The following is an 11,377-nucleotide window of genomic DNA, read 5'->3' as shown; positions in this document are numbered from 1 at the left end:
GTATATCCGAAGATTATTTCTCAACTCGGCATGTGGGTAGAGACTAAAAAGACGATGCCATGGTAGCATGGCAGACCTGGCAAGTGCCACGAACATCATGATATTCTTCTTTTTCTTAATTCCTTGATTTGAAAAATAATTTGCTATGTGTGTGTAGGAACATAGCAGTCGGGCAAACGCCACTTTGGCATCTTGATCTATCAAGGGAAATAATTTCTTTACTTTAGAAAATGTGGGTTCGGATTGGTGAATTATGGTTGGCTGATCGGAATAATTTTTCTATTTAAAAAATATAGCAAATAGCATTTCATTAGAGATTGGTCTGTTGAGTTATGGCTGGCTCATCGAAATAATTTTTCTATTTAAAAAATGTAGCAAATAGCATTTTATTAGAGATGGCTTTGCAGCAAATTACAAATCGCGCAAACCAAGCCATCACCGCCTCATCGCTCTTGTTGGGAGCGACAACAACCGCCGGTCTCTTCTTCGCCTTCTTAGCCGGCATCTCCCCCATACGGATGCCCCGCGGCACGAACCACTCCGCCACCGCCTGGGACTCGACCTCCGGAAAGTTTAGGTCCGTCTTTGACCGTCCGGCACGCCACACCGCCACGTCGTAGGCACGACCTCATCGGCAGTGGGCTACGTGCCGAGCCACGAACGCTGCTCGGCGTCGGAGAACTCCAGTCCGAAGTTCCCGGAGAGCTTCGCCCTCATGTCGAAGAAACCGGACTTGCCCTTCGGCGTCTTCTTCGGCGCCATCGGGGAGCGGGCGACGGCCGAGCAGGGAGCGGGGCGGCGACATGCGGAGTGGGGCGGAGGCGGACGGAGCGGGGCGATGGCGTGCGGCGCGGGATGGAGGCGGACGGAGCGGGCGGCGGATGGAGCAGCGCCAGAGAGGAGGCGGACGGAGCGGGGCCAGGCGGAGGATGGACCAGAGGCGGAGATGGCCGGAGAGGAGGCGGGCAGGGTCGGGGCAGGCGAAGGCGAACGCGATGGGCAGCGCGGTGGCCAAGGCGGGGTGGAATCAGTGGCGGGTCTGGATCTACGATAGAGCGAGGCTTTAGAAAGTTAACATGTAACTCTTGTAAATTATTTCAGGAGTCCGTGGCAATGCACGGGCACTCTACTAGTATAGAATAGATAGATAGATAGATAGATATATAGAGGTATAAATAGATAGATAGATAGATAGATATGCAAGTGCCTCCAATGTCCGGTGACGGTAACCCACAGGCTAGATGAGAGTGGTCACAACAAGATATCTCTACTCCTAAAGAAGCAGTTGGTAGTCTTCACTGGTCAATTTTCGTCCCACCATTTTCGTCCAGTTTTTTTCGTAGGTTAACCTTCGTAGATTTTTTTTTCGCACCACCCCTCCCGCAAAAACTAGTACAACGCCCCCACCTCTCGATCCCGATGCGACCTCTCTCTTTCCCCATCTCCCGTGCCGCCGTCGCCCTCATCTCCCGCTCCGCTGCCGCCCCTGCTGCTCCGCCGGCCCGACCTCTTTATCGGGCACGGCTGCAAGAGCATCTCCACCTCTCCACTCCCTCACACAACAGCACTCCAACCCCCCACCCCCACGCTCGGCTACCGCTAGGGTTTCTTACCCTCGCTGCCCCGCCATGATAGCTTGAGAGTGCAGTCGGCGGCGGCGGCGAAGGCGGCTCCTCAGAGCAGGGACGCGTCTCCCGTCGAAATCCAAGTCCGTTCGTGCGAGCTTCTCCTCCCCTCGATCCGATCTTCACCTTCGCTCATGGTGGCCGTCAGCTGCCCTCCCGCCGGCGGCCAGCTTGACCTGCACGGCACTCAGTTGCCCGCATGGCCCACCTCCTCCCCATCGCGGCACTCTGCATGGCGCTTGTTGGCTGCCGTTGGGCTTGCTTGCGGCGCACAGATCGGGTCGCGCGCGACGGCTACATCATCGCCGGATCTGTCCTTTCGTCCGACAGCGACCCCAACCCCAGCGCCCTCCTCCACCGCCCGCTTCCCCCACTCCCGCTTGACTCCACGGGCCGGTGGCGACGCTCTGCCCGGAGATCCGTGGATCTGCGTCTGCCAGCCGCATTTGGCCCTCCGTCCACTGTGCTCTGCCGGCCCTGGCTCGCGCCGGGGTGGCCCTTGGCTCGTCACCAGGCTCCTGTGTGGCTTGCTCTCGCACGCCTAGATGCACCATTGTCGGGTTCCCTGTTGCCCCTCTGATATGATAAATGCATCCACCCCTCGCATCCATTGGCTTGGGTACCTGATGGATTTGGTCTGGTCCGCCTACAGAGATGTTGGTTCCGTTGTTTGCACATGTATCCTGATGCCGGTTTCTCACCATGGCTGTCAAGTACCGCCTCGTGAAGGAGTGGAGAAGACAACGTGCTCTGGTTCTCCTCCAGGTCAGCCGACAACTTGTCGATTTGTTGCTCTTCCCTTACAAGGCATGACATCCCCTTCCTGTGTGCTCATGCAAACATACAGTTTTTGATGTTGAAAGTAGTCTAGGATTTTCCTATTTCTCTTCGGAAATTGATTATATTAGTTCAATTACGTAAATATCTTCCTTGACAAGATTAGATTAATTTCCCCACTCTGTGATTTGGATTGATTTCTTGAATTTAGCCAAACACCTTTGCTTGTGCTCCTAATTTCCCATCACTCTTTTTGTCACAGCATGGTCAAAACAATGGTGCCTTCACCCTTGCTCGTGCCTCAACCCACATGGTCATCTTTGAGACGTGGTATTCAGTCACATGACAGAGTTCTCTTTGTAAGTGATTAGATGATTTGGAACTCGCTCACTTGATGCATGTTCTGGAAGCTGCATCCACCACTCATTCTTGATGTCACTCGTGTGGGACTCTGTCATTTACTGATTTGAGTATATGTTGTGGGTTGATGTGTTGCAGATCCTTGAGGTCAGGTGCGGAAACTAGCGACATGTGCTGGAGCTTCTGGCGGCGACATCACCTGCATCGACCTCTCCCTGGTCGCCTTCGAGAGTGTGTGCGGCTGACCATCAAGCTTGTTATGACGCACTTTGAATTTCCGAGCAAGTCGCAGCCTTTTCAGATTCATCAACACAGGTTACATCAGTAGTCAATATGGTTCAGATGCATAATAGTACGTACTTCATTTCCTTTTTGTTGTTTACGGTGTCCTACAACATGGATCATATATATCGATTATCTTTCAGGTTCAGTTTGCTGTGGCGAATTCTTCTTGAATTTGTTGCAGCAAACTTGTGGTCATGTATGGTTTTTAGTTTTGTAAGCCTGCATAGTTTAGAAGTTAGAAAGCTCGTTCATGTATTGTTCTAAACTGAAAGTTTAAGTGGCTTTTCCACCCATGGTATTGTGGTGGTCATAATAGCACACCTCGCAATTATTGATGGCCAGATCTACAAGCCCTGAGCGGTGTGTTTTTTAGCCCCCTCTGTTTCTCCTGGGCATCAATCTATGCACAACAAGCTCTTCAGTGCTTGATGACAAATAAAGGTTGCATCTTAGATAGTTGCTTGATTTGAATGAGCCATTTTGCTATCAGCTAAAAGTCAGATGTAAGATTATGTTTCTTGGCACATGAGTTATTTTTCAGTCAACGCGTGGCGAGTCCACTTCGAACTGATATATGCACTTTTTATTTGAAACTGAACCACCATGGTTTAATTTTATTTTCATTTGGACAAGTTACCCCAAGTATCATCAGTTCATGATGACTGGTTTGGTGTGGTGAATTGATCCTGGTGCTGATTTAAGAGTTTTTTATGACACTGCCTTGTAAGGGAGTAAGGTCTGGTATCTATATGGCTATTATTTTATCTCTTACAGATTGCCATATATGACATGCTAATTGTTTTTAGCTCTTGATATAGTTAAACTTTTTTTTCCGAAACGAAGGCAAAAGATTTGCCTCATCCATTAAGTGGGAGGAGAATAGAGTTAAACTTTGGATGCACCAGTGCCTGATGCATATGTTTGTTTACTTGGTTTGAACTCTGAATGATATGTTGTTATCCTGATTGCATGCCTGATGAGTTGGTTCTGCTGGTATTTTGAGGAGGCAAGCTGTGGTTTTACTCCTGGCCCTGAGAAGGGTGAACTAGGCCATAGCGAGGGTGCCCTCAGGAACATCGAGTCAGGGTGCCTCACTTTCTATTTCAATCTGCGAGGTAATGAAGGCAAAAAAAAAGTTTCTACTCGCCCTGTTCTTGCAACTAATCAGAGAAAAACTGTGTGGTTACTGAAGCATTATGGTTTGTAGTTACCGAAGCATTGCATTTTTTGAGAAAGTGTTCCTTATACCATGTAAGTAGGGACAATTACTATTTAACTAGGTACAATTAATATTTAACAAGCCACAATTGATCAAGCAGTCAATGCTTAAATATGCCCGTACTCTGTCGTATCCAGGATGGAGCTTTGCTAGCTTTTGAGTTGGATTCTCTTTCGACTACACCTAAATATGACAAACCAACAGTAAATGAGCTCATTTTAAAAAACTGCAGTTTAAAGGAAATTATTACAATATACTTGCTAGACCTTCTCATTACACTCTTTCACTTTTTTGGCCTAACACTATCCTGTATAGACCTAATAACAGAAGACATGGGAAATGCTTTCGTAACATAATGTTTTTTTGTTAGATGCTCTGTTTATTTAGTGTCGTTGATCCAAAAACTTGAAAGTGTAGAAATGTAAAGGCATGGGACTATAGAACCAAGTATTTCTCGATTTGGTGATGCTTTATTCAGAGTTCTTGTGCATCAGATTGGAGTGTTACCACAAACCTGTTATTTATTTCACTTCATGTGAGTGCCAAGGCCTTTTTTGTGTCCCCTCTAATCATTGCATTTGTATCTTGATCATTGTATTAACGAAAAGCAAAATATTTCTCATGTTTTGCTCAGTGTGTCTACTTCTCTTCTTTATTATATTAACTATTTTTGGATGATATTTCACAAGAATGACATTGTTAGATTTAGATTCGTTAGGTTTCAACGCATTTGAATATGACAGCTATATGCCTATGCCTCTGTGCAAGTTTTACCCAATGGTACATCAGTGTTTCACTATGAACGACTTCACTGATTGTTAGGAATATTTCTTATTTCACACTGAAGTGTTTATCAGTATGTTGGAAGAACATCATAGCCAATCAGAGAATGCAGGTGCTAGATGTGCTATAATTACTCATATGTTGGCTGTTGATATATGAGCTTTGATGAACCTAGCTTCAAGAAAGTCGTTCTATGCATTCCAATCCAAAAATAACTTCAAAAAACTGATTTTCATTTCTGAACATTATTCTGTTATCGTGGATATTTCCACTCTGTTTCATGTGTGATTAACATTTTTAGTTTGCTATTTCATTACTAACTCCACATAGACAGATAGACTGGTAGATAGTCACTCAGAGTGTTTGATCCTCCTAATCACATCATATCTGTCTCTACCTGTGGCTTTAGACAAAAACGTCCATGCTCAATACAGCTGGTTCCCCCAAGTTCAGCAGTGACCATATGATACACCAGTACGCAAAAGATATATGGGATATCATCCCCGTCATCATGCTTTGAATAATTTAATCAGTTTACAGAAACCTTGAGTCTGTGAGGCGCAATCAGTCACAGATTTGCCTCGACTCCTCATTGGGAAGGTGTTGCTGCCCTAGCTTTGTGTAGGAACATGCAAGTTCTGACATGGGCCTGAGAGCTGAGAGCATGTAGTTTCGTCACTCACTCGCTGATGGTTATATTAAATCAAACCAATTTGTGTCAAGCATCTCTATGAACAGGGAACATTTTTTTTGGTAGAAATTCCAGATTAACTTGATAAGAGAGCAACATCAGGATTTTATGTTTGGAACTATTGAAATTATTTTGCCTTCTCTACTGATGGCGCAAAGAACATGAAGAATACGAGATATAATAGATAGAGCAATGAATCTTATCACCAAAAGATTACAGAGGACAGTTATCCCACATTTTGGCATGGTGATGTTACCGGACGGTGTTCTTCCATGCTAACTATAATGCACCCACATTTTGTGGCGACAGAGCTAGGACATACTATAAATCTATGGTAGATGCAGAAACGTGTTCTTCTATAAGCATGTGCTTGTAACATGGGCATACTAATAATTCCATCATGCTCCCTTCTCTCTCGCTCTTCTTTTGAAATCCCATTATATGAATAATAACATGAAAAGAATGGGCGTTTTCCAGAGCTTGGCCTAATTTAATATGTTCTTATGGTACTACAAAAATGGTAATATGTTACTACAATGTATTTTCCAGAAATCTCATTGTTCATTTACTGAATAATACTAATTGCTATCATTTTATTTTTCAGGATACCTCTAATTATTTTTAATGTGATATGTTTCATTGCAGGGTGATACGTATGAAGGAAAAGAGCCAGAGCGGTGCTTGGATAAAAGTCAGTGCTGGAATTTGTTTGGCATATGCGGAAATCTTGGTAAAGGTAAGTTCAGTCTTTCACTCGCTCACCATGTTTTTTTGGTCTGCATTATTTTTCTAATCTACTTTTCAGGAGTGGCTATAGTCAATGCTTTCATGTACATGATTGGTATGAACTTCTCATCATAGCTTGGACATATCTCTTTTCACGCGCGATCTTATTTACTTGAAAAACAAGTTATATACTCTGGGTAATAATTTGACGGTAGGCCATTTCAATAATTCTATTTGTTTCAGGCATTGGTAGATTGTGTTACAACTGAAGAGTTTCTTGTGCTAATACTTGCAGATCTCGACACACCCTGAACAATGAGCACGTGTTACCAGCCACATTCCACACATGATGTGTTCTTTTCAAAACAAAGATACCCTGATACATGACAAAGTTGTAGCGTTAATCTCAAAATTATGCTTCTGTAGTATGTAGTGTAGTATACACTATAAACCTAAGAGTGGGTAGCTTCAGCTTGCTTCTGTATTATGCTTCTCATTGATAACCTAGCCCATGCTTGATTATAATACACATTATTCCTGTTGAAAGCTATATTAAATCCTAACTTTTGACTCCTCTGATAATGAAGTGAAGGTGCATAACCGCATCTTCCATTGACTCAAAAAAGGTTTAAATATTATGATTTTTTTAATGTTCTGAATGTATTTTTCTCAGGATAAGGACGCACACGGCGGTGAGGTTAGTAGGGGCGTAACAAACGAGAAGGGCGGGCGTGGCAATGGCCATTCATGTGTCAGACGAAAATTGTACACCCACATGTGTGACGAGGCTGACATATGCATCAACGAGCATGGTGATGAGGTGAGAGTTGGAAGCGTGGATGTACTTGACAAGGAGCAAGTAGATGTGAGCAAGCATGGTGGGCAATGTCGACAATGTTCACGCGAATGAGAAGACCAAAGAGGAAGGTGATGCATGCCTGTGCATATTTGTGGCGGAATGGACAGTTTGAGGGGAATTAGCCTGTGTCTTTGGACAGGTTGTCGACAGATAAAAGTTTTATAGTTTGGCTTGAGGAGTAACATAGACAGGCATGCTGGTGCTATAAGGCTATATCTCTCTTCGTGGACAAGAGCATACAATGCTTCAAGTTTCATGGAAGTTTTTAAATTCCATTATGAGGCTCAATCTGAAATAAAATGGTGTCTTGCTTTACCAAACTCTTGATGCGTCCGTGTTTCAACTTGTTATGTTGTCCTTACCCTAACTTTTTCATTCTTAGTTGTAAGATACCACATATATCTAATGATCCTCTGAGAAAGTAATGATCCTATGGGAAAGGAACCCACAAATTATGTGGTTAGTGCTTGTAGGGTAATGTGGATTTAAGACAACAACATATCACTTCTTCCTGGTTAAAATGGAACATACGGACAACATTCCCAATAAGTAGTGTTATTTAGAAACCAAATTTGTTTGTTTGCTTAAGTGAATCTGTTTAATGTATACTGTCGGTGTGGTCAGAGCTGGTTGCACCATTGATAGTGGTGATAAGTTTGGATAAGAGAGGGGGAGATAGTGGATAGAGGAGGAACAACAGGAAAAGAGATTTAACGGGTAAACAAATAATGACACCGTCTCATGTGCACCAGAATTATCTCTACTATTAATGGGGAGTTGGTAGTCTGATATCCATGGTTTAATTTTACCTCATCATTCCTGCTTGTTCAAACATGTTTGATGTACTTACACATTAACAAGAGTGTATGAAAATCTTTACAAAGAAAATTGTATCCAGTCTCCTATAGTAATAAATGTACTGCATGCTGGCGGAGTTGAGAATTGTTGTTAAAATTTTGTAAGTGGTAGCAGTACAATGGTTTGCAACATTTTCATTGTGCCTTTAAATGACCTATAACATTCCTGCCTAATTATTTGGTTTTGGTCCTCTGCTTTTTTACTCTTTACTTACTGATGAAGATAGCATATGTTCCTGCTTTTAAATGTAATTATCTATGCTTGCTTTTAAATGTAATTATCTGTGCCTCCAGTTGGTAGAGATTAAAGTATTTTAGACCTTAAGAATTCTAAATCCTATATCCTTTGCTATTATTTATAAGCCAGATAGAAGGGAAAGCAGAGGGAGCACAATGCCAAGCAAATGTGGCGGGAAAGGTAGGGGATAGCGTCGCTCAAGCGGGGAAGGGCAGGGAGACGGCCCGTGCATAGGGGCGGCACTGCTACTACACTACTGTTGATATTCGTGCCACTGCTGCTACACTACTGTTAATGTTCATGTCGCTGCTACTGATACATAGAGAAGGGAGTGTGTCGGTGTACTAGAGTAGGGGTACCCTAGTATCCCGAACTTGTGCACGGGCAGTCGCAGCGTCCCGCGGCAAGGCTTGCCGGGTGACCGCCAAGGTCCTCCGTGGTTCCTTTTGGAGCCATTCAAGAACAAAGTATCCAAGACAAGACCCCGGCAAGAGGAGCTTGCCGGGAAGGCCAACCTAGGCGCCTCAATGAACTTGCCGCGGCGCGCCACGCGTCCCGGCAAGACCCGGTGAGCGACAAGCTCCCGGACGCGACAAGACGACGACCGCGGCAAGGCGCTTGCCGCGGCAAGCCACCACTTTGTGCCCGCGCTCCAGCACATCCATCAACGTGTCGCTATGGGACCCTTCCAGGCGTGCGTGGCGGGAGGCTGTGCAGCCAGCGGTGCGCGGTGGCAAGCGGCGCTAACAAGATTGCCATCGTGGCGAGCGGTGGCGTCCCTGACGGTCCCTTTTTGCACTGTTTAGGCGACACAGACGGGCATTTAATGCCCTTGTCCCCTGCCGTCAGGGTTAGGTATGATACACTGTAGCAGGTAGCTGTACCTACCGCAGCACCTTTCCATTTTTACCCTTGTCTACGTTGTCACCTGTCGGTGACCCCTTGAGCATATAAAAGGAGGCCCATGCGCAACCTAGAGGGGGGTTAGCGAGTTCAGAGAACACTCACGCTCGGTCTCGTTAGCTGCTGGTGTGTACTGTAGCACTCCGCGCTCCCGAGCAAGAACTCAATACAAACCACAAAGTAGGAGTAGGGTTTTACGCATCCGTGCGGCCCGAACCTGGGTAAATCGCTCGTGTGCTTCGCCTCGGTCCGCTCTTTGCACGACCTCCGCCCCCGCCGAACGGAAAGGGACTCAGTCTGCCGGTCCCATAGGTGTTCGTGGATCAGTACCCCGACATCTTTGGCGCGCCAGGTAGGGGGCGTCGAGGTTGTGTGAACCAGATCCGGCGTTCGCGCGAGCTAGATCTTCATCATCTTCATCGACATGTCGCCGAAGAAGAAGGTTTCGGAGGCGGCAGCTCCGTCCGCGCCTTACCCACCACCGCCGGAGCAAACGGCCGATGGGGCAGGTGCCGGCGGAAGAACGGGCGTCGACGAGGGAGCTCACGGTGCTGCCAGGTCCAAGGACAAGGCTGCGCTGCCCATCGGCGGCGTAGCCGGCTCCCACAACGACCGGGCGCACTCCAAGACCTCGGCGTCCGTACATGCACCGCGCCCATCTCAGGAGGCGCGGGACCGGCAGCGTCATGGTGCTCACAGTACCATGCGCTTGCTGGACCAAGATCGAGCTGGTGGATCTCGAAGTGCTCAAGACCACCATGCACGCCAACCTGCTGGCGCGAGCGAGACACGGTCGCTTGGACGGGATACTGCTCCTTCTAACATAGTTAGAAGTCCGAGCATATCCCGCTCCTCGCACCGTTCGCGACCACCGCTCGCCACGATACTGCAGAATATGAAGGTTTGCTTGCCGGTCTCAAGATCGCGGCAGACCTTGGGATCAAGAAGCTCATTGTCAGGGGTGACTCGCAGCTTGTCGTCCGCCAAGTAAACAAGAGCTATCAGAGTCCGTTGATGGAAGCTTACGTCGATGAAGTGAGAAAGTTAGAAGAGCACTTTGACGGCCTACAGATGGAGCATGTTCCAAGAGCTCAGAACGCCATTGCCGATGGCCTGTCAAAGTGCGCCGCACTTAAGTTACCTGTGGAACCAGGGATCTTTGTGCTCAAGCTGACTCAACCGTCCGTAACGCCATCAACTGGACAGAGCAAGAAGAGGAAGTTGATTTCTGGTGACTATTTGCCGGCAGAGCTTCCCAAAGCCGCCGCCAAGAAGGTCCCCAAGATCGACTCCAAAAGCGCTGAGGAGCAGTCTGCTCCGGCAAGCCCTAGGGTTTGTTCCATTGAAGCAGAAGCTCCCGACAAGTTTTGCTCTGGCAAGCTTGCCGGGGAACGTCAAGCTCCGGCAGAGCCGCAACTTCTCGCCGTAGAAGCGGATGTTCCCGCAGCAGCAGATTTGCCTTTAGTCCTTGTTGTCGAGCCACAAGCTCCAGCATGGGCACAGCAGATTGTCCGTTTCCTTCAGACAGGAGAACTTCCCGAAGAGCAAGAAGAAGCGGAAAGAGTAGCCCGGCAGTCAAGTATGTACCAGTTTGTCGACAAGACACTGTACAGAAGAAGACTCAACGGAGTGAAATTGAAGTGTATTCACCGGGAAGACGGACAAAAGCTGTTGGTAGAGATACATGGAGGCATATGTGGTCACCACATTGGCGCAAGAGCACTTGTCGGCAAAGCATTCCGGCAAGGTTTCTTTTGGCCGACAGCCCTCCAGGATGCAACTGCACAAGTAACCAAGTGTGAAGCGTGCCAGTTCCATTCCAAGCAGATACACCAACCAGCTCAAGCTCTCCAGACGATCCCTTTATCCTGGCCATTTTTGGTCTGGGGGCTCGACATCCTCGGCCCTTTCCCCGAGCAGTCGGGGGCTTTGAGTACTTGTACGTTGCAATCGACAAGTTCACAAAGTGGCCAGAAGTGGAACCAGTAAGGAAGGTGACGGCACAGTCAGCAGTCAAGTTCTTCAGGTCGATTGTTTGCCGCTTCGGGATCCCT

At 46.9% G+C, this 11,377-nt stretch overlaps 1 long non-coding RNA gene across 4 annotated transcripts; it reads left to right on the top strand.

Moving 5' to 3' along the window:
- Positions 1 to 1,461: 1,461 nt before the first annotated feature.
- Positions 1,462 to 7,639, top strand: LOC119331808. 4 transcript variants are annotated; one of them, XR_005160656.1, is made up of 5 exons: positions 1,462 to 2,390; positions 2,665 to 2,761; positions 2,901 to 3,077; positions 4,051 to 6,476; positions 7,140 to 7,639. It is a non-coding gene; the product is annotated as an uncharacterized LOC119331808 (long non-coding RNA). The 4 variants fall into 4 exon arrangements; XR_005160654.1 differs by having other exon boundaries at positions 2,901 to 4,162; positions 6,386 to 6,476; XR_005160655.1 differs by having other exon boundaries at positions 2,901 to 4,162; positions 5,089 to 6,476.
- Positions 7,640 to 11,377: the final 3,738 nt, after the last annotated feature.

The sequence above is a fragment of the Triticum dicoccoides genome, chromosome 7A (genome assembly GCF_002162155.2).
Source record: "Triticum dicoccoides isolate Atlit2015 ecotype Zavitan chromosome 7A, WEW_v2.0, whole genome shotgun sequence".
Taxonomy (NCBI): Eukaryota; Viridiplantae; Streptophyta; class Magnoliopsida; order Poales; family Poaceae; genus Triticum; species Triticum dicoccoides.
Note: the sequence above shows the minus strand (reverse complement) of the source record. Positions and strands in the feature narration are given on the sequence as shown.